Source organism: Hipposideros armiger, unplaced genomic scaffold (genome assembly GCF_001890085.2).
Source record: "Hipposideros armiger isolate ML-2016 unplaced genomic scaffold, ASM189008v1 scaffold_286, whole genome shotgun sequence".
Taxonomy (NCBI): domain Eukaryota; kingdom Metazoa; phylum Chordata; class Mammalia; order Chiroptera; family Hipposideridae; genus Hipposideros; species Hipposideros armiger.
Genome location: NW_017731636.1, coordinates 454,618 through 476,092, shown reverse-complemented (window position 1 = coordinate 476,092; position 21,475 = coordinate 454,618).

Genomic DNA, 21,475 nt, shown 5'->3' with positions numbered 1-21,475 from the left:
CAGAAGCCGGCGACTGATCTGCCTCGCCCGGGAAGAGCGCAATGATGGTGCCAACTTGGGCCAGTGAAGCAACGTCCTCCACAACTAGGCTGAAGAACAAAAGGACAGCAATTTGCCTGTTCCCCTTACCTGATTCCCCAGTGCTGTTCCCATCCTCCAATTCCACAATAAAAATCTTTTTTAAAAAAATAAATAAATAAAAGAGGCAGAGAGGGCTAGCACAGGACAAGAATTTTAAAAAAAATAAAAATAAAAAATAAAGCAGCTCATTTGCAGTTTTAGGAATACCAGATCTCAAAAACTAGCTATGGTGACTATGATAACAAGAACAATAATAAAGCAAACACTTATTGAGCACTTACTGTGCGCTGGATATCTGTGTTAGATTTCCCCCAAAACAGACCCTAGACAAAGACTTAACTGCAAGCAGGTTTTTGTTTTGTTTTGTTTTGTTTTGTTTTAAATGATTCAGAAAACACAAGTGGAAGAGAAGGGAATGAGACAAAGAAGGGTGAACAAGCCATACACAGGTTGACAGTGAGCATGTTACACTATGGGAAGCTGGTCTACTCTCATGGCCTTCCGAGAATCTGTGAAGAACACACTTCAGAATTGCCTGCCATTGGGTAACCCCTCAAGCATACGGCCAAATGACCTTCAACAAAGGTGATAAGACCATTCCATTAGGAAAAGACACTCTTCAACAAACATGCTGAGACAATTGGATATCCACATGCAAATGAATGAAGTTAGATTCTCAGCTTACACCATATGAAAAATTAACTCAAATTGTATCAAAGACCTAAACATATGAGTGAAAACTATAAAACTCTTAGAAGAAAACATGGAGGAAATCTTCATGATGTTGAATTTGGAAATGGATTCTTAGATATGACGCCAAAAGCACAGGCAACAAAAGCAAAAAATAGATCAATTGTACTACGCAACATTAGAAACTTCTGTGCATCAAAGAATACAACAGAGTGAATAGGCAACCTATGAAATGGGAGAAAATATTTGAAAATCATATATTGATAATACCCAGAGTATATGAAGAACTTCCACATCTCAGCAACAACAACAAAAACAACCTGATGTAAAAATTGGCAAAGGACTTAAATAGACATTTCTTCAAAGAAGATATACAAATGGCCAACAAGCAAATGAAACATACTCAACATCACTAATCATTAGGGAAATACAATTCAAAACCATAATATGATATCACTTCACACCCATCAGTATGGCCACTATCAGAGAGAAAAGGAAGAAGAGGAGGAGGGAGGAAATAAGAAGTGTTGGTGAGGATGTGGACAAATGGGAACCCTTGTGCACTATTGATGGGAATGTAAAATGGTGCAGCTGCTGTGAAAACCAGTATGGTGTTCATAAAAAGATTAAACATAGAATTACCATATGATCCAGCAATTCTACTTCTGAGTATATACCCAAAAGAATTGAAAGCTGGGACTCACATGTTTGTACACTCATGTTCATAGCAACATTATTCACAACAGCCAAAAGCAACATTATTCACAAAAGTCAAGTGTCCATGGAGGGATGAATGGATAAATAAAATGTGGTCTATATGTACAATGGTATATTATTCAGCCTTAAAAAGAAAGAAAATTCTGACACATGCTACAACATAGATTAATCTTGAAGACATTATGCCAAGTGAAATAAACCAATCACAAAAGGACAAATACTGTTTGATTCCACTTATATGACGTACCTAGAGAAGTCAAACTCATAGAGACAGAAAGTAGAATAGTGGCTTCTGGGGATTGGGGGAGGGAAAATGGGGAGTTAGTGTTTAATGGGGGCAGAGTTTCAATTTTGCAAGATGAAGAGAGCTCTGGAGGTGGATGGTGGTGATAGTTAAACAACAATGTGAATGTACTTAAGCTACTGAACTGTACACTTAAAAATGGTTAAGATGGTACTTTTTTTGTATATTTTACCACAATTAAAAATTTTTGAAAGAAAAACAGTAATTAGGCAGTGTATCTTTACTGAGATAAACCTAAGGACAAAAAGAACTATACAAGGTAAAATAAAAATAATTAAAGAAAAAAAAAGAATTGCCCACTGTGGGGCTGCAAGATGGGGAAGCCCCTGTCCTTAGCTAATTGAGGGCTCTTCCTGGAGATACTGAATGCATAAACTTCCAGGTTGCCTTTTCCCCAGGGTGAAAAACCCCTCTGCATAGGAGAGAGACCTCAGGCAGATGAGTAGAGAGACATAGGCACTTGAGAGGATAAACAGTCAGTGTGCATTTGTGCAGGACAGTGCATCCCAGCCTCAGCTCCATGCAGAGGTAGGACGAAGACATCAACTGGATCTACCACACCTGGCACTGTTCTCTCTCTGTCAGTCCTCCAAAAGGCTACCATGGTTCTCCCTGCTATACAGGTGAGGAACCATGCTCAGGGCGGTTGGGTGACCTGCCCAAGGTCACACAGTTAGGTTGTCATAAGCTCAGAGTCTGATCTCAACCTCCTCACTGTGCTGACCCTAGCTTTAGGGAGAAGGAGCAGGGATATCTCTGCTGGTGCTGGCTCCGGCATCATTTGGGCCACAGCATGAACTAATATGCCTCACAGGTATGCCAACGATGCAAAGAAGGTGGATCATCCACAAGGAGGTGGATTTTCAAGAAAGGGCAACTTCAAGGCTCTCCTTTGGCTCTTTGCAATGAATGATCAGAAAAGAACAAACCAGCAACCGTGCCCCAAACCAGCCCCTAAGTGCTGCCACCCTCTGTCCACTGCTGCGAAGTCTCAGGCTCCATACCCACACGCTAGCCATCCCTTGGCAGTCGGCCATGTCAGCCCAGCTCTGCTCACCAGGAAGAGGCAGACGGGATGAGCAGGCTCCTCTCAGCAGACTTTGTTTTTAATTAAAGCATGTCAAGCCAGGGAGGGGGTCAGTGCCCTGGAGGCTCCCAGGCAGGCTGCAATTAAATCTCCCTCCTGCTGTCTCTCAAGGCTCTTTGAAACAAGGAGAAAGCTGCACAGCAGCACCAGGAGGTAGCGTTTCCTTCCACTTGGCAGTGGCATGAGGGGCAAGGAGAGGGCAGCTCACTGTCACCCACTCCCATTCGAGGGGGAATGGGCTGTCGTGCCCCAACAGCCGAGAAAGTGGAAGGATCAACCTCTGCCAGAGAACTCAGCTGGCCATTTCAGGGGGGCAGCTGGCCATTTCAGGGGGGCAGCTGGCCAAAGAGGAAGTTCTGGGAACTGGCAGATGTTAGACCTCAGCCTTCAGAAATGGGGTCTTTCCTCTACACCTTAACCTTGAGCTCAAGCTTGGAGCTGACCCTCAGATGTGGGGTGGCGGGCAGCTGTCCCAGAGAAAGTGCTCCTCTGGTGGGAAGGCCACGAAGGGTCTAGGGTCTGCTAAGTTGGGGAGGGGGGCATGAACTCCTTGACTTAGGGTGCTCAGGGCGGGTGGTCACTTTAGTGCCGTACAGGCTCCTTGGGTCAGAAGCTGAGCTGAGGGCCTTATGCTCGTCTCACTGCCCCCTTACTCCTGAAGGAGCAGGTCTACTGTGACGTCACTCACTGCTCCCCCCACCAGACTGCCTGGCTGGCTTTAGGCTCCTGCTGCTACAGAAAACATGGTCTAACCCCCTCCCACCCAAATGAGAGAAAATGTCATTTCTTAATTTAATCCTGAGAAAACCAACCCTTAAGAATAGATTTATTTTCAGTTTCATTCTATACAAACACATAGTAGCCTTGGGGCCTTTGCACATGCCGTTTCCTCTGCCTGGAACTCTTTTCCCTGACAGTTTGCCTCACATCTCTGTTGAAATGTCACCTCCTTAAGAAAATCTTACTTGACCATCCTTCCCAAAAACTAAGCAAGGTCTCCCTTAGTAAGTCTCACAGTGCCAGGTACCAATTCTTCCAGCACTCTCTAATAATAATAACAAATATCTATTAGTCACTTACTTCATATCAGACACTGGTATAAGTTCTTTATAAGGATCGTCTAATAATTAACTCCTCACAATGACCTTATGAGGAAGGTGACATTATTGTAGCCTATTCCAAAGATGGTCACAACAATATAGCCCATCTTACAATATGACATTGACATGCAACTGCCTACAATCAAACAATAGAGTGCAACAGGAGTGACTCTGTTGTCTTCTGAGGTAGGTCCTAGACAGCAATGTGGCTTATATCGTGCTTCCACTCGGTGCTCTCAATCTCTCTTTCTCTCCTCACCCTGGGAACCCAGCCACCCTGTCATAAGGAGGCCCAGGGCATATGGAGAAGTGGCATGTAGGTCTTCCTGCTGAAAGCACCAGCTAGACCAGCACCAACCAGTGTTGGGCCTTCAAATGGTTGCAGCCCACCTCCCACTGCCCCCACCCCCCAGCCCTCAAGTCTCCCAGCCAAGGCCCTAGATGTCAGGAGCAGAGATAAGGCATCCTTCTTTGTCCTGTCTGAATTCCTAACAACAGAAAACATGATAGATGACAGATGGGTATTGTTCTAAGCGCTAAGTTTGGGGGTAAAGGTTAAGCAGTGGCACATTTTCAATTAATTTAATACCCCCATTTTCTACATAAGGAAACTGAGACACAAACAGGTTTAGAAGTGCCTGAGGTCACTTAGCCAGCAGTGTGGATTAGATTTTGTTCAGCGAAGTTCCACCCCTATCCTGCTCCCATGAGTTTAATAACCCCAGAGAGGTTGAACTTGCCTGTGTGACCTCCGCAGCCAGTGGAACATGGACAGAGGTGAAACTGTGCGATTAAGAGTCAAGATTCTTCTGCTTGCCCCTCTGGAAACATCCAAATCTGCCATGAGAACACGCTTCAGGGAGCTGCTGGTTCAGGAGAAGGAGTGCTTAGTGGATCATACCTGAACTCAGCTCACAAAGCCTCTCAGCCAATGTACCACGTGAGAGTAAGTGCTTCTTGTAGGTGCTGAATTTGGGGTGCCTGGTGATGCAGCATTACTGTAGGAGTAGCTGACTGCTACAACTGTTAATGGTAGAGCTGGGACTTCAACCAGGTGCAACTGGCCTCAGAGCCTGTCTCTGAAGCACAAAACCATACACATGGGATTACTGACTTCCACTCTGTCCCCCCAGACTTGAATGTGAGCCCATAAGGATAGGGTTTTGTTGGCCTTGCTCACTGTACAGCCCCCGTGCCTGACATAGCACGAAGTCCCCAGTACCAAGTACCCAAATACCCAGTGGGTGCTTACAAATTATTTTGGCTAAGATACCAGGCACTCTGTCTCCAGGGAGCACCCCCTTTGGGAGCCAGTAGTTGACAGAGGCCAAGACAGAGGTATGAGCAGAAGGTGGAGGGGTGCCCAGAAGGGGGATGATGGGATCTGCCTGAGAGGTGTCTCAGGCAGAGAAAGAGACAGAGTTATCGGGAGAAAGAACCAGGAAGGGCAAAGGCGTGGTGGTGGCAAGGGCACAGTGTGAAGAGTGGAGAAGGAGGAGGAAGGTGCTGGAGAGGTAAATGGGCTTGAATCCCAGGTTGAGAGCTGGGTTGTCTCCTAAGGATGGTGGGAGCTAGATCTATCACAGGGAGGGTCTGAGGTGGTCATGACTAAGAAGGCTGAAGGTGAGACTTTTATTGGGATATTACATTTTTAACAGGGATCAAACAGTCAAGCAAAACAAATGAAGCATTAATTGGAACGTCAGACACCCATTCAAGGACCGGCCGGGAAGGGAGTTCTGCCATGCATCCTGGAAACCACACGATGTTTGGTTTATACAAAGTGTCACTCAGACCTGTCTGCGGATTCCTTAGCACTGTTCTCAATAAGAAGTGAACTGTGGATGGGCTTGGGACTGACTCAAAGGATAGAAAGCAAGAAATGTGGCACTGCATGACCTCTGAGTTCAGGTCGGGAAAGACTTGGAGCACTTGCTTTGGGAGCCTTGAGACTCCTCATAAGAATCTGTCTTGAGGCCACCATGTGCCATGCTGTGAGGGATCCCAGGCCATATGAAGAGTCCCCACAGACAGCCCAGTCTTCAGTTCTCCCTCCCTCAGATGTGTGAGTGAAGAAGCCTCCAGATGAGTCACCCCCAGGTTAAAACTTCCCAACCAAGGCTGGACATCATGGAATATAGATAAGCTGTGCCCATGTGCCTGTCTGAATTCCAGATCCAAAGCATCCGGGAGCAGGATGAGTGGTTTGTTATGCAATAACAGTAATAGTAAACAAGAGTAGTTATTGTCCTCAAGCAGACACTAAAGCTGCTTGGGAAGAGAGGACATGAGTTCTGGGGCTCCCCTGTCCTGCCCCTCTGAGCTTGTTCCTGTGATAGTGACCCACCCTAGGGAGAGGAATAAAGCGAGGCTGACCCTTGGCCAGGGTCAGAGGAGAATAAAACTATTTGCATCTTTCTTCCTCTCTGGGGGGACCACGGTGGGCTGACCTGCTGAGGATCTTTGCAAGCAGTACCTCCCCAAGAGTACACTGAGCTACCCCCCACACCATGGATAGGGATAAACTCAGCCTATTGTGGTATTCAACAAAAGTCTTCTGGGAGCTCCTGCAGGAGTTCATGTGTGGATAGTCCCCACCCCAATCTTTCTCAGGCCCTATTTCACAGATGAATAAGCTGAGGCTCTGAGAGGGATGTGACATGCCCGAAGTCAGTAGGGCTGAGATTGGAGCCCTGGTCCTGGCCCTGCTGACCTTGACCTCTGGTGACACCTTCAGTGCACTTGAAAGAAGAGCTGCCTGTGGGTGTGGCCCTGCCCAGCCTAGTCCTCTTTGTGCCTTCACCACACCAGCCCCTTCCTCCCTCTTCCTCCTTTCTCAACCTCCACAACCGCTATTCCCCCTGCCTGGACCTCACCCCTCGCCTGCAAAGCACATCTTTCAAGACCCAGCCCACAAGCCCCCTCCACCAGGGAGCCCTCTTGGCTTGCAGGCTGGATCAGGTCACAGCAGAACCTCCTCTCACTCTGGGTTCTAATTGTTTATGTACACTTTTGTCTCCCTCACCCACCTCACCAACCCAGGATTTCGTTGAGGCCAAGGATGGAAGCTTGTGTCCACCTCTGCATTCCTAACCCAACCTGGAGCTTGGTACAGACAAAGTAGGCAACAGGGAGAATGAGTCAGAGGCCTCAGTGGACCACTGGGCAGACATTGGGGTCAAACACTGCCAGCAAGCCTTGGCAGAAGCTAAGCCCCATCATAGATATAGATTGTAGGACCTCCTGAGATGCAATGCAGACTTCAGAGCGAGACAGAAACTAGGGGGATTCCTAGATATCATTAATCAATGTGAAGCATGCCACAACAATACAAAGAGTGGTGACAATATGTGTGGATGTGTGGAGGGACTGTGTGGAAAAAAGAAGACAGGATGTTGGGCTGCAAGAAGCCAATGGGGCTGTGAACAAAGGGTGCTGGCAGGCAGAGGACTGGGGAAATGGGCTCAAGGGGTCTGGGGGTCTTTGCTGGTCACCTCTGGGCCAGAAGTAAGGCAAGTGAGAAGGGGTGGAAACTTGGCACCTCTGCAGGCTACTCGGAGCTCTAGCTTCTGGCTAGCTGCCCACCAGGCTAATGATTACCAAGCAAGGGAGCATGTCGCCCTAGCTGGGTAGTCACTGGGGCCTCCAGCACCTGCCCCTACTATCAGCGCTCTGTCTGGCACCAGGATGGTCACAGCAGCAGTAGCCCTGTGATGTCACTGGTCCTGCTCAGCACACAAGCCTACACCTGGGACTTGGGAGGACAAAAAAGATGCTGAGAGGGTAACAGAGAGTGATATTAGAGGCCACCCCTTCCACAGCACCTTGCTGCCCACAGGGAAGGCAGGAGCAAAGATACCGTCCATTTCCTGGACCCACCTGCCTGGGCACTTAGTGCGGGGTAGGACAGCTTCACCAGGGACCAGATCAGAAAAAGTGAGGATCATTCAAGTTGTCTGGGCCTCCCCGTCTGCTCTGGGCCTCCTACAGCTCCCAGAAGTAACATCTCCAAAGTCCAGTCAAGGTGAAGGACTCAAAAGGCCTGAGATGCCAGGAGGGAGGCCCAGCCTACGATCCCATCCCCACAAAACCTGCCCTCCACGACTCTAGCCAGCGTCTCAAGTGCCAAACCCAACCAGGTGGCTTCTACGGTTCAAGGGAAGCCAGAAATCAGACTTTTTAAATGAAATTTTCAGATGTCAAAATGCTAGCCCCAAATTAGAGACAAACAAAATGTCAGGGGGCAGGGAAGATCCAGTCATCAGATCACAGCCTAAGGCTCAGGGAAGATGACTGTTCAGGAGAAGGAGGGCTCAGAGGGTGAGCCAGGGACTGGGACCCTGGTGGGGGACAGGGCGCATCACAGATCAGGGCATAGGCCTAGATAACTCTGTTGCAGCCCAGTACATAGCTGTAGTGACTGTCAGTGCTCACAGATAAGGATTGGCATGGCTCTGAGCTCGGAGTCTCACTTAATGGGGTAAAGGTTATTAATAATTCCATTTTACAGATGAGGAAACTAAGGCACAAAGAGGTTCAGTCATTTGCTCAGAGGCACACAATGACTTGATGAAGCCATGTGTGAACCCCAGCTCCCAGGGACTTGGTTCCTGGGCTCTTTTCTTAAGTACTTAACAAGCAGCTCTGAGGAGACAAAAGGAGCAGCTGGGCGCTCAGGGTGACAGCCTTTTGTGTGTGTGGTGTGTGTGTGAGTGCGCCTGGGAAATTACTATCCCAGCATCCATCAGAGATGCTGTGTGAAAAGAGCCAATGGGCTTGGTTACAGAGAAGCAGCAGAGAACCCACTGCAGAGCCTGAGCCACCCATGAGACCCTTGCCCCTCCTCCTGGGATTCCCATGCCATCAGGGAGGGGGAGCCCCCAGAAAGACTGGAATAGAATTTCCTACCCACCTCTCCCAAGCCAGGTTCAGTTTGACTTTTTGTTGTTGTTTTGTTTTTTTAAGCTGCCCCATCCTGCCACAGCGGCTGCTCAGCTCAGGCCGGGAATCGAACCGCTGTTGCTCAGAGCTCAAACTCTTGAGTGAGCTCTTAACCAACCGAGCCACTTGGCCGACCCGGTTTGACTTTTTTAAATGTCATATTTGTTACTCAAGTCTGTGGCACACACATCATTGTGCTTAACCATCATGGCAACCTCACAGGGGGAGGAGGCCTGTCATCTTCCCCTCTCTGTAGCTCCAGACCCTAGGGCACAGAGGTGGGCTGAGTGGGGCTGGAGAAGCAGCCCATGCCTGGGATACAAGATAAGAGGAGGGAGGTGGAGCCAGGGCCACAACGAAGGGCAGCATTGGGCAGAGCAATTGGAAGGATGAAGAAACCACACACTTGATGCCATCAGGGCTTTGGAAGGCCCTAGCCCGTTGGCAAGGATGGTGTGACTGATATGGATTCTGTGGCATCAAATATGCCTGATTTAAGGTCCTTTAATAAAATAAAGATATGGGGAGGGATTATAAAAGTAATTCATAGTCAACACAGCAAATTTGAAAAGCATAGGGAAAAAAAGAAGAAAAATATAATTTCCCAAAATAAAATCAACCCAGAAACATACTGTCCCTGATTTGGAATTTTTCCCGCCTGTTTTCTTTTTTGTTTATTTTTACAGTCAAGATAATAGTGGATTATAATTATGTAATCTTTTTTTTTTAAAGTAAACACTTGTTAACAGTATCCCTGTCATAATAAATAATCTATGAGCATGCCTTTGGAAAGACTGCATAGTGTTCCACCACATGAGCTTGAGCTCAACAATCCCCTTTCATTGGACAACTATGTTGTTTCTTATTTTCACACTCATTAACAGCACTGAGATGAACATACTTTTTAAAAGATTTTTTATTCTGTTTTAAATTAAAAACTTTGAGGGCCGGCCGAGTGGCACGTTGGTTAAGAGCTGGCTTGGGACGCCAGAGGGCCCTGGTTTGGATCCCACATATGAGGGCCAATGACACTGCCCTCTACAGCTAAGATGCTAAACAACAGCTCAACCTGGAGCTGGGCTGCCGTGAGTCACCGGCGATGGCAAGTGGGTTGCCATGGGCTACCGTGTGTAACCAGCAGCCAGCGTGAGCGGCCAGCAGCCGCAGTGAGTGGCCATCCAGAAGCCGGAGACTGATGTGCCTCGCCCGGGAAGAGTGCAATGATGGTGCCAACTTGGGCCAGTGAAGCAACGTCCTCCACAACTAGACTGAAGAACAAAAGGACAGCAACTTGTCTGTTCTTCTTCCCCCAGTTCCCCTATTAAAAATCTTAAAAATAAATAAATAAATAAAAACTTTGAACATGGTGCACACTTCAAAGACTACAACAGACTATACAGAAGATAATGTCTTTCCTGTCCTTGATCCCCACTTCCTAAGCCTCCAAAGCACTACTGGTACCCAAGGCTTATGTTTCCACACAGAGACAAGCACGTATATGACAAGACTCCCTCCATTTCCCCACAAGTGACAGCACACAGCTTGCTTTATTCATTTAAACATATACTCATATGCCGGAGATTGTTCCTTACTAGTACATAGATACACCCCATTTGTCGTAGGACTGCGGGATGTTGCATCCAATGAGCCAGTGGGGTGCTGCTAAATTAGCTCTCCAGAAAAAATAAGAGGTTCTGACTTGTAGCACTTGCCATTTTCTGTGGTGTAAATACTCCCACCACAGCCATGTCAAGCTACTAACAATTTAACAGCTGGCTGGGAAATATTCCTCAATGTGTAATAATCATCTCTCAAGAGCCAGAAGAGAGGCCAGACTAAGATTCTGCCAAATAGATGGGTGCTGTGCCAGCTGCCTCCCAGGATGGCACCAGAATAAAAAATAATTTATACAACATTCAACCTTGGAAGTCATCTGAACACTAGATGAACAGAACCTCTAAACACCGAGGAGGGGCGGAGACATGAGGCAGGCTGACTCCAGGCCCACAGAAAGAGGGTGAACCCCACGAGGGACACCTCAGTGGCAGAGGGGCTTCCCCTGTTGCGGGAGGGACCCTCTGGCCCAACACCGGGCTCCCCAGCCCAGAGTTCCTTTACCAGGAAGGGGAGTTCCATGATAGCTGGCAGTAAAAATTAGTGAGGACTCTCTTTGCTTAACTCAGTGGGGTGAGGGCAGCTAGAGATGCAGTTGCCCTCCTGTGGAGCCAGCATGCAGACTTGCTCGCTGGTGAGCACTCACCTGGTCCCTGGTGGAGGGAGTAGCTCCATGAGTGGGGATCCAGGAGCGTGTGGGGAGAAACTGAACTGAGTGCCTTTAATGTGGGAGCTGGAGGTTTAGGGACCATTGTTCCCCCTGTGTGGAGCTTGCACACGAGTAGTGTACAGGAAGACGTCATTTTTCAGGGTTGGGCCCTCCCACAGAGGGTCATGCTCAGACCGCATTGGCCTGGTGGAATCGGTGCAGGAGTGCATGTGTGCCCACGCATGCTGCCTCGGGTCCCCACTCTCCCGAATGCTTGTGCTGCATAGCCAGTTAGCGCCTGACTATCGGGCATGGGCCAGATCCAACAGGCTGCTCATTGAGACACAGGTGCTCGTGAGCTGCCTTAGGTCCCCTCTCTCCGCACTGCGTGTGCAGAGTTGCCAGGGTGGCACCTGGCTGTTGGACTACACTGCCTGTACCGTGGAGCTGCAGATTGAGACAGGTTGAGACTGGGAATTTTATTGGGAGTATTGGGCCAGGTGCTGCACAACGGTGTGATCTGACCAGGGCATTCCTGGCACATTTGTGCAGGCTGGTTACTGGTACAGGAGTTCACACTGCTCTGACTTGGGAGGGCCACTCACTACACCCAGTGGTCCCTTGGGGGCCTGCCCCACCCACCTAGAACTGCATTGCCAGGGGCACCCTGGGCTCCTGGTGCCTGGCACCCACCTCCACAGGCCACCAGAGGGTTTTTGTAGCAGCAGACAGCTTCAGCAACCTGTGAGGATTTTTGATGGTGAGCACAGCCCCAGAACCCATGACAGCCAATTGCAGGCAGCTCATTGAGAGATTGTGAGGGAGGCTGGCACAATATGCACTGGGCCCTTCCCCCAACACAACGGGTGCTGAGTCACCCAGAGGCTCTCTATTGCTGAGCAAGTGGTCTGCAGATTAAAGCTTGCGGAGAGCCTTTTTTCCCCTCTTTTTTCTCATTTTTATCTTTTTTTCTTGTTTCTTTTCTTTATCTTTCATCTTTTTGTTCCTTTTTCTTCTCTTTCGTCTGTTTTCTTTTTATTGTTGTTGTTTCTTGGGTTTGTTTGTCTGGTTATTGCTTTGGTTACTGTTTCTCTGTCTTGTTCTGCTGTTTTTGTGTTTGTGTTTTTGTCTCTTTTATATATTTTTGTTTCTCCTGTCTGATCATGGTTTATCATGTTTTTGTGGGGGTGTATTTGTTTTTTGATGCTGTTGGTTTGCCTTGATTTGTTCTTGTTTTATGAAGTGGATGTGGGCTTAGCACTGGCCCAGGAGCTGAGACTACACTGAATTTGAAGAAACCACTGACCACAGCCTTTACAGACCTGTAACACCACCTCACCCACCTACGGCTGCATTGCCAGGGGCACTCTGGGTGCCTGGGTGGTTGGCCCCACCCCCACACACTGTGGAAAAGGTTTTTTACAAGAGTAGTTGTTCCACAGAGCCCTGGGGTCATCTTGGTGGTGTTCAGTGACCACAGACCTGCACCACAGCCACTCAGGAGCAGCTTTCAGGAATTTGTAAGCATGAGGTGGAGACTGACTGTAGTGCCCTTGGGATGCTGTACAAGGGGGTCACAGGCCAGGTATTGGCACAAAACCTGAATCTGTATTCATGTCTTAAAAATCACCAATCACGTCTCGTAACTCACTTGAACTCAATCCTGCCCAGCTAGTGCCACAATGCCGTGGGCACCCTCAACCCTGGGTCAAATAGACAGACACATGCTCCTAAAGAGCCTCATTCAATAGTTGGACCTTACGGGCAACTGACAGGTGGCAACAGGCCTAGGGGGCCCTGGGTCTTTTGATAAACTACCTCAGGACCAACACAGGTGGCAGCCAGCCTCAGTTCACACAGAGACCATCTCCACAACCTCAGGTCCAGCATGGGCAGCAGCCAACCACATACAGCCATGAGGCACCTACCAGGTAGCCACAGGCCAGTAACAGAGGACTGAAACGGACCTGAGGGGAGCCCCACCCAAGAGACACCAGAAGCAATACACCCAGAGGCCAGTGTCAGACCAAGCCAGCATACTACCTGGTTCAACCTACAACTGGCACTCTCAAAGTAAATTTTCCACAGACACAAGAGCCCACAGCAGCCAAGTTTCCTCTGGGGGGGGGTGTCAACCTCCACACAGCAGCTCATACACTGTGAACAGAGATAATTTTCCCAACTAATCAGCCTGAGGGTCAATCCCACCCTCTGACAATCCTAAAATAATTAAAGATCAACTTCAACAGCAACACCTCTGGAACACACGGGACAGGAGAATCGGGAGACTGTGCAATCCAAATATAAAGGACATATACTACGTAAGACCACCCAACAACGACTGAGACACATCGGTGATCTACCTAATACATTAAAGCAATCACAGAGTGACAGCCAGAATGAGGAAACAAAGAAACATGTCCCAAATAAAAGATCAGAAGAAACCTCTAGAAACAGAGCTAAATGAAACAGAGCTATCCAACCTATCAGAGACAGAGTTTAGAACACTGATGATAAGAATGTTTAAGGAACTTAGTGAGAACATAAAGTAAGATAGAGAAATCATAAGAGAAAAAAACAGTTAGAACTAAAGAATACAAGAACTGAAATGAAGAACACACTGAAAGTAATCACCAGTAGATTAGATGAAGCAGAGGATTGGATCAGTGATTTAGAAGACAAAATAGCAGAAATCACCCAATTGGAACAACACAAAGAAAAAAGAATATAAAAAAACAACAAAATAGTTTAAGAAACCTGTGGGACAACATCAAGCACAACAACATTCGCATCATAGGAATACCAGAAGGAGAAGAGAAGAAGCAAGGGATTGAGAGCATATTTGAAGAAATGAAGACCGAAAACATCCCTACCCTGGTGAAAGAAATCAACATACAAGCCCAGGAAGTGCAGAGAGCTCCAAATAAGCAGAACCCAAACAGGCCCACACCAAGATGCATCATAGTTAAAATGGCAAAGGTTAAAGACAAAGCCAAATCCTAAAAGCAACAAGAGAAAGACAGCGGGTTATGTACAAAAGAGCACCTTTAAGACTAACAGCTGACTTTTCTACAGAAACTGTGCAGGCCAGAAGGAAGTAGCAGGAAATATTCAAAGAGATGGAAAACAAAGGCCTACAACCAAGAATGTTCTACCTAACAAAGCTATCACTTAAAATTGAAGGAGAGATAAGGAGCGTCTCAGAAAAGGATAAGCTAAAGGAATTCATTACCACCAAACCAGCACTGCAAGAAATGTTAAAAGGGCTTTTTTAACAGAAGAAAGGGAAAAACAAACTCACAATGGAAGACCAGCTATATGAATAACAAAATGGCAATAAGTATGTACCTATCAATAATCACTTTAAATGTAAATGGGCTAAATGCTCCAATCAAAAGACATAGAGTGGCTGAGTGGATAAGAGAAAAGGACCCATGCATATGCTGTTTATAAGAGACTCATCTCAGATCAAAAGACACACACAGACTGAAAGTAAAGGGATGGAATAAGATAGTTTGCGCAAATGGAATTGAGAAAAAAGCTGGAGGAGCAAAACTTATTTCAGACTAAATAGACTTTAAAATGAAGACTATGATAAAAGACACAGAAGGGCACTACACAATAATAAAGGGATAGATCCAACAAAAAGACATAATCCTAGTAAACATCTATGCACCCGACATAGGAGCACCTAAATATATAAAACAGTTTATGACTGACATCAAGTCGGAGAGCAAACATTAGCACTATCGAAGTAGGGGAATTCAAAGCCCAGTTGTCACCAATGGACAGGTCCTCCAAACAGAAAATTAACATGGAAACAGTGGCCTTAAATGACACTTTAAACCAGTTGGATTTAATCGATATTTGTAGAGCATTTCACCCCAAAGCAGCAGAACATACATTCTTCTCAAGTGCACATGGAGCATTTTCCAAGATAGACCACGTTGGGCCACAAAACAAGTTTCAATAAATTTAAGAAGATTAAAATGTGTTGTATTTATATACACCAATAATAAAGTATCAGAAGAGGAAATCAAGAAATCAATCCCACTTACAATTGCCTCAAAAACAATAAAATACCTAGGAATAAATTTAACCAAAGAAGTAAAAGGCTGTACTCAGAAAATTATAAGACACTGAAGAGAGAAATCAAAGAGGATACAAATAAATGGAAATACATACCATGCTCATGGATAAGAAGAATTAATATAGTTAAAATATCAATACTACTAAGGCAATATACAGGTTCAACACAATTGCTATCAAACTATCAATGACATTTTTCTCAGAAATATAACATATAACCTTAAAATTTATATGGAACCATAAAAGACCCCATATAGCCATGACAATCTTGAGAAACAAGAACAAAGTGGGAAGTATCATGCTACCCGACATCAAATCATACTCTAAGGCTATAGTAATCAAAACAGTATGGTATTGCCATAAAAACAGATACATAGACCAATGGAACAAAATAGAGAGCCCAGAAATAAACCCATTCATATATGGTCATTTAATCTATGACAATGAACACAAGAATTTACATTGGGATAAAGATAATCTATTTAATAAAATGGTGCTGGGAAAATTGGACTGACACATGCAAAAAAAAAAAGGCAACTGGGCCACCTCCTTATGCTATCTAGGAGAACAAATTCAAAATGGATTAAAGACTTAAATGTAAGACCTAAAACCATAAAACTCCTAGAAGAAAATATAGGAAGTAAATTTGCAGACATTACCCTCAGTAATATTTTTACTCATATATGTCCTCAGGCAAGGGAAGTAAAAGAAAAAATAGACATATGGGATTACATCAAACTTAAAAGTTTTTTCACAGCAAAAGAAACCATCAATAAAACACAAAGGAAGCCTACTGAATGGGAGAAGATATTTGCCAGTGATATATCTGATAAGGGGTTAAAATTTATAAAACACTCATGCAACTCAACACCAAACAAACAAACAACCCAATTAAAAAATGGGCAGAGGATATGAAGAGACACTTCTTTAAAGAGGACATACAGATGGCCAACAGGCATATGAAAAAAGGCTCAATTTCACTCATCAGTAGAGGAATACCAACAAAAACCACAATGTGATACCAGCTTATTCTGGTTAGAATGGCTATCATCAACAAACAACAAGTGCTGGCGAGGTTGCAGAAAAAAGGGAACCCTGGTGCACTGTTGGTGGGATTGCAGATCGGTGCAGGCACTATGGAAATCAGTATGGAGGTATCTCAAAAAACTGAAAATGGAACTACCTTATGACCCAGCAATTCCACTGTAAAGTATCTATCCAGAGAAACCCAAGATGCTAATTTGAAAAAATATATGCACCCCTATGTTTATTGCAGTGCTATTTACAATAGCCAAGACTTGGAAACAACTGAAATGCCCATTAGTAGACGACTGGATTAAGAAACGGTGGTACATTTATACAATGGAGTATTACTCAGCTATAAAGAAGAATGAAATGTTGCCATTTGCAACGACATGGATGGACATAGAGACTATTATGCTAAGTGAAATAAGTCAGTCGGGGAAAGGTAAATACCATACGATCTCACGTATATGTGGAATCTAAAGAACTGAATAAATAAGCAAAATAAACAGAAATAGTCTCAGAGATATAGAGGAAAAACTGATGGTTGCTAGATGGGAGGGGGTGGGGATGAGGGTGAAGGAGAAGGGATTAGACAGCATAAGTTGGTAACTACAATATTGCCACAGGGATATGAAAGACAGTGTCGGGGAATACAATCAGTAATGTTGTAAATATTTTGTAGGGTGTCAGATGGACACATGTCTTGTTAGGGAGACCACTTCATGGACAGTGTAGAGACTTGGCCACTGCACTGTACACCTGAAGCTGATGTTGAATAATATTGTATGTCAACTATAATTTTTATATATATATATAGACAATATATATATATATTTTGTCACGGGATGTGGAGTATAGTGTGAGGAGTGGAGGCAATGGAATTGTAATAGATATATCTGATGTCCGGGAGGGGGGGGTCGGTGGATTGGCGGAGGGGGGTTATCACTTTGTGAGGGGTAAAAAGTGTAACTATTGCATTGTTTTGTACACCTGAAACTAAAAAAATAAACAAAACAAAACAGTAGAATGAGCCAGTGTTAAAATAATGGACATACAGCCTGCTTTTGGTATTGGAAAAATATTGCCTTATGATTGATCCCCAGATGTGGAAAACCTGGGTCAAAAGATGTGAACATATTAAAGGTGTTGATCCATGTACCAAATTAACACCGAGAAAGGTGAGCCAGTCTAGATGCCTACCAGCCATGGTGGTGAGTGTCCTTTGTGTATTCATACACCTGCATTTATTGTGTAGTCTCAGGCTTTAATCTTGACTAATTGAATGTGAAGTATCAGCGTTTCTTGTGGCTTTAATTTGGCAGTGGTAGCCAAGAAAACCTGGCTGCAGGGGTGAATGGGGTCTTTAGTTCTACATCCCACCACTGGAAGGGGCAGCAGGGCAATCTCTGTGGAGACTGAGGGACCAGGGTCCAAACAACTTTGAAAGTCAGGCCTGCCCTTGAGCCACAAACAGGAAAGTCAGGGCCGTCGTAGGACCTCTAATGAACATCCCAACTGCCTGGCTTGCTGGCCTTGCACACTGCCAGGCTGTGTCCTCGACCACACCTGGAAGGGAAGCACATGCATGTAAGTGTGTACACACGTGTTTGGGGTGAGGGCTGGAAAGCAGCAGGAATCGTCCTTTACTAGGGACCCCAGATTACAGGCTTCCTTCCACCTGCTGCACAGCATCACGGGGTGTGTGAGGGTTGAGCTCCAACGCAGGACCCAGATCTGCCAGAGCTGCTTGGACAAGATGCAGTCCAGAGTCAGAGTGGTCCCAGCAGCCCTGGAGCCGCTTCACCTACTCAGCCAACACTTGGAAGTGTGTTCCATGTGCCAGGCACTGTTGAGAATCCTGTAAGGTGCTGTTCTCATTTGTGTTACAGATGAGGAACCTGAGGCACAGAGAGGCTAAATAACACAGTGAGGCAGGACAGAGCCAGGATTCAAATTCCGAACTCCACGGCCTTTACCCCTAAATGCCATTCCTCATGAGTCTGCTCTCCCAGGCTCGGGACATGAGAGTGTTCAAGCCCCAGCTGCTCCGTCTCTCCAGATGTGGTCTTGAGTGTGTGCCATGGAAGGGCACCAGGCACAGGGATTCATTTCATGCAGGGACTTCTGGGAGGACCAGCATAGGTCGGCAGTCAGTTGGGTGTCCTGTGGGGTGAGTTGCCCCTGCTTTCACCCCAGAGTGATACAAAGAAGTCAAGAAGCAGACACAGACTCAGGAACGTCTCTTACCTGTGACTCAGTTGGACTCCTTGGTTGCCAGTGACAGGATCCCAGCTCAAGCCTGCTTAGGACAATGAGAGAACAGATTGGCTCATCTGACCCATAGTTCAAGCATGGCTGACCCAGGGAGCCAGAATAACACCAATAATGTGCTTGCTCTGTCTTCTCACACAGTTTGTCCTCACTTTGGGGAGGGCAAGGAGCCTCTTCCCTCAAGGGTCAAGGTGCTGTCAGAGCTCCAGGATACATACTAAGACCAAATGAGCCAGTGAAAGGGAATTCCGCAGAAATCCAAGAGAGTGTCTCAGATAAGAGAGACTGGCTTGGGTCATGTTATCACCTATGAACTAGCTACTGTAGCCAGAGGGATAGCTGTGCTGATGCCAACCCTGAACTATGCATCTGTGCCTACAGTCGCCTGCCTGAGCTCATGCACTGACAGGGAAGGGACAGGGGGCCTACCTGAGCCCATGCACTGACATGAGAAGGTGGCTCTCCAAAGCAAAGCCAGGGGCTATTCCAGAAGACAGTGGAAGCTGAGCAGGACAGATCAGCAGATGTTCCCTCTGCCAGATGGTTTAAACCAATGGGAGAAAGACTGCAATACTTGGCATGGAGACACCAGGAACCCCCCACACCAGCCTCTCATGCTCCTGGGGAAGTGACGCCACCAGATGATGCCAGGACAGTGCAGGCTTGAGGCCAAAACCAGCTACTACCCTGATGCAGGAGCCCATAAAGAGGCCAGTCTCCAGCTGCTGGCCACAACCTGCGTCCCGCTGTAGTGGGAGTCCTGGAACTCTGTTAGTCTGAACAGGGTCTCTCTGCTGGGTGGAACTGCCTTCCAAGCTCCCAGTCAGGCCTGTGCCACTCAGGGCACAGAGCTGCCTATAAGTGGTTCATAGGGGCTGGAGACTGGTGGTGTGGAGCAAAGCCTACAAGGTCACATAGCCTGGGTTCAAATCTCCACTCTGAGCACAGCAGCCAGCCAGGTGACCTTGGACAAGGTATTTCACCACCCTGTCCTCAGTTTCCTGGTTGTTGTGCAAGAAGGAAACACTTAATGTTAGCGAGAGAGAGAGAGAGAGGGGGGGGGGGAGAGAGAGAGAGAGAGAGAGAGAGAGAGAGAGAGAGAGAGAGAGAGGCTGTAGCAATTTCTGCCTTCTGAGGGTGGGAATAGATGGGAGGAAGGGGAAGGGATCACTCACACAAGCCCAGGAAGCCGGTCCAAGGTCTGCAAGCATCAGGCAGTGCCTGAGAAGCTGGAGGTGGAGGCCTGTGAGGATGGCCCTCTGCCTAGCTGAGCAGGTCAGGGGGTTTGGAGTTCTGAAAGGCTAAGTCCAACCGAGTCAGGGCTGCAAGCAACAGACACCTGACTCAAATAGGCTTGAGTCATAAGGGAGAGCATTTCCCCCATCTTCAAGGCTTCAGTCTAGAGGAACACCAGACCTCAATGGGAGAACCTCAGGTATGACCCCTGTTTGCTTTTAAGAGCTGCAGCAGCCGCCTCTCCAACCCAGGCAGGAGGAGAAACTACATCTACGGGGGGTTCTGTCTTCCCTGAGACCTTTCCCAAAGCCCCCAGCAAATTTCCCTAGGCATCAGAGCTGAGCCCATGCCTGTCCTGACACCTCACCAGCAAGGAGATGGCAACCAGAGTCACCAACCAGGAGGGAATTCCCCACCACTGAGGTGGAAGGCCAGAGAGATGTGGGAGCCGGGCTCTCTGAGGAGCCCCACTTGGGATGACATACATTCTATGGGGGCCCCTGTCCTGGAGCTCCAGTGGGGCCACCGCCCACCCACAGGATGTACCCCAGGTCTCTAGGCATATGTGAGGAGAATGATGAAGTGAAGCAGTGCTGAAGTCACCCCCAGTGGGAATCTGCAGGTTGAGAAGTCAGGAAAAGCAGGAGATAATGGGAAAGTTGGTTCTGATTCCCAGGAGTTATCAGAGATGTGGCCAGTGGGTGCCCCAACAGAGCATGCAGCAGGCTCCTCAGGAGGGCCCTGGCCCACGCCTGCAGGAGGGAGGAAGCAGGAGTGGGCAGAGGGGGACGTCAAACTGCTCATGGTGTGAAGCCAGAGTGGTCCCCAGAGCTGTGCTGAGTTGGGGAGGGGACTGTTGATGCCAGCCTCTCCAGGGACCCTCTGGGGCCCACTCATCTTGTTTTGGGGCAGACCTGGGTTTTAGGATCACATAAAGCAGGGTTCTCATCACAGCCCATCAATACTCCCTGTGTGCCTATCCACCAGCCTTCCTGAGTCTGTTTTCTCCTCTACATCAGAGATAGAATTGCCTTTTCTGATGGCCCAGGGCCCCGGTCAATGGTGGTTACATATTGAAGCATCTCGATGCCCTGAACCATGACAGATGGTCAAGTCCAGTCAGCATCTTCCTACACACCCACGGCCTTTGCACTCAGATTCCCTCTGCAGATCAACACACAGTCCTGGACTCCATGGGAAGTTGAATCAGCATCACCCACTTGACCGAAGGATGGCTAAGGACCCCACAACCCTCAGCTTGGTGCAGGAGGTGCTGGCAGGGCCTTTGAGGAGCTGAGTTTTGGATCAGAAAGCAGGCTGACCCTGGGCAGCTGCCTGTGGGCCAGTTGCTAAGGAACCAATTGGAGGAGAATTTCCAGACCTATTTATCAGCAGAGAGGAAAGGACCTGGGAGAAAGCTTTCCCCAGTGAACAGAGCAGGGAGAGGGCCACAAGGAAAGACTGCTCCATCGGTAGTGGTGAGTGAGCCCAGCTCCAGGGCAGAGAAGCTCAGGGGTGGCCTCCATGCCCAGACTCTTCCCAGGTGAGGTTGTGCTAGTGGCTGCACCTCTGTGAGCTGGGTATCCTTGCCGGGCACATTGGTCACACTGGCCCTCAGGGCTTCATGGAGGATGGCATGAACCATCAGAAAAAAACATGCTTAAGGCGTA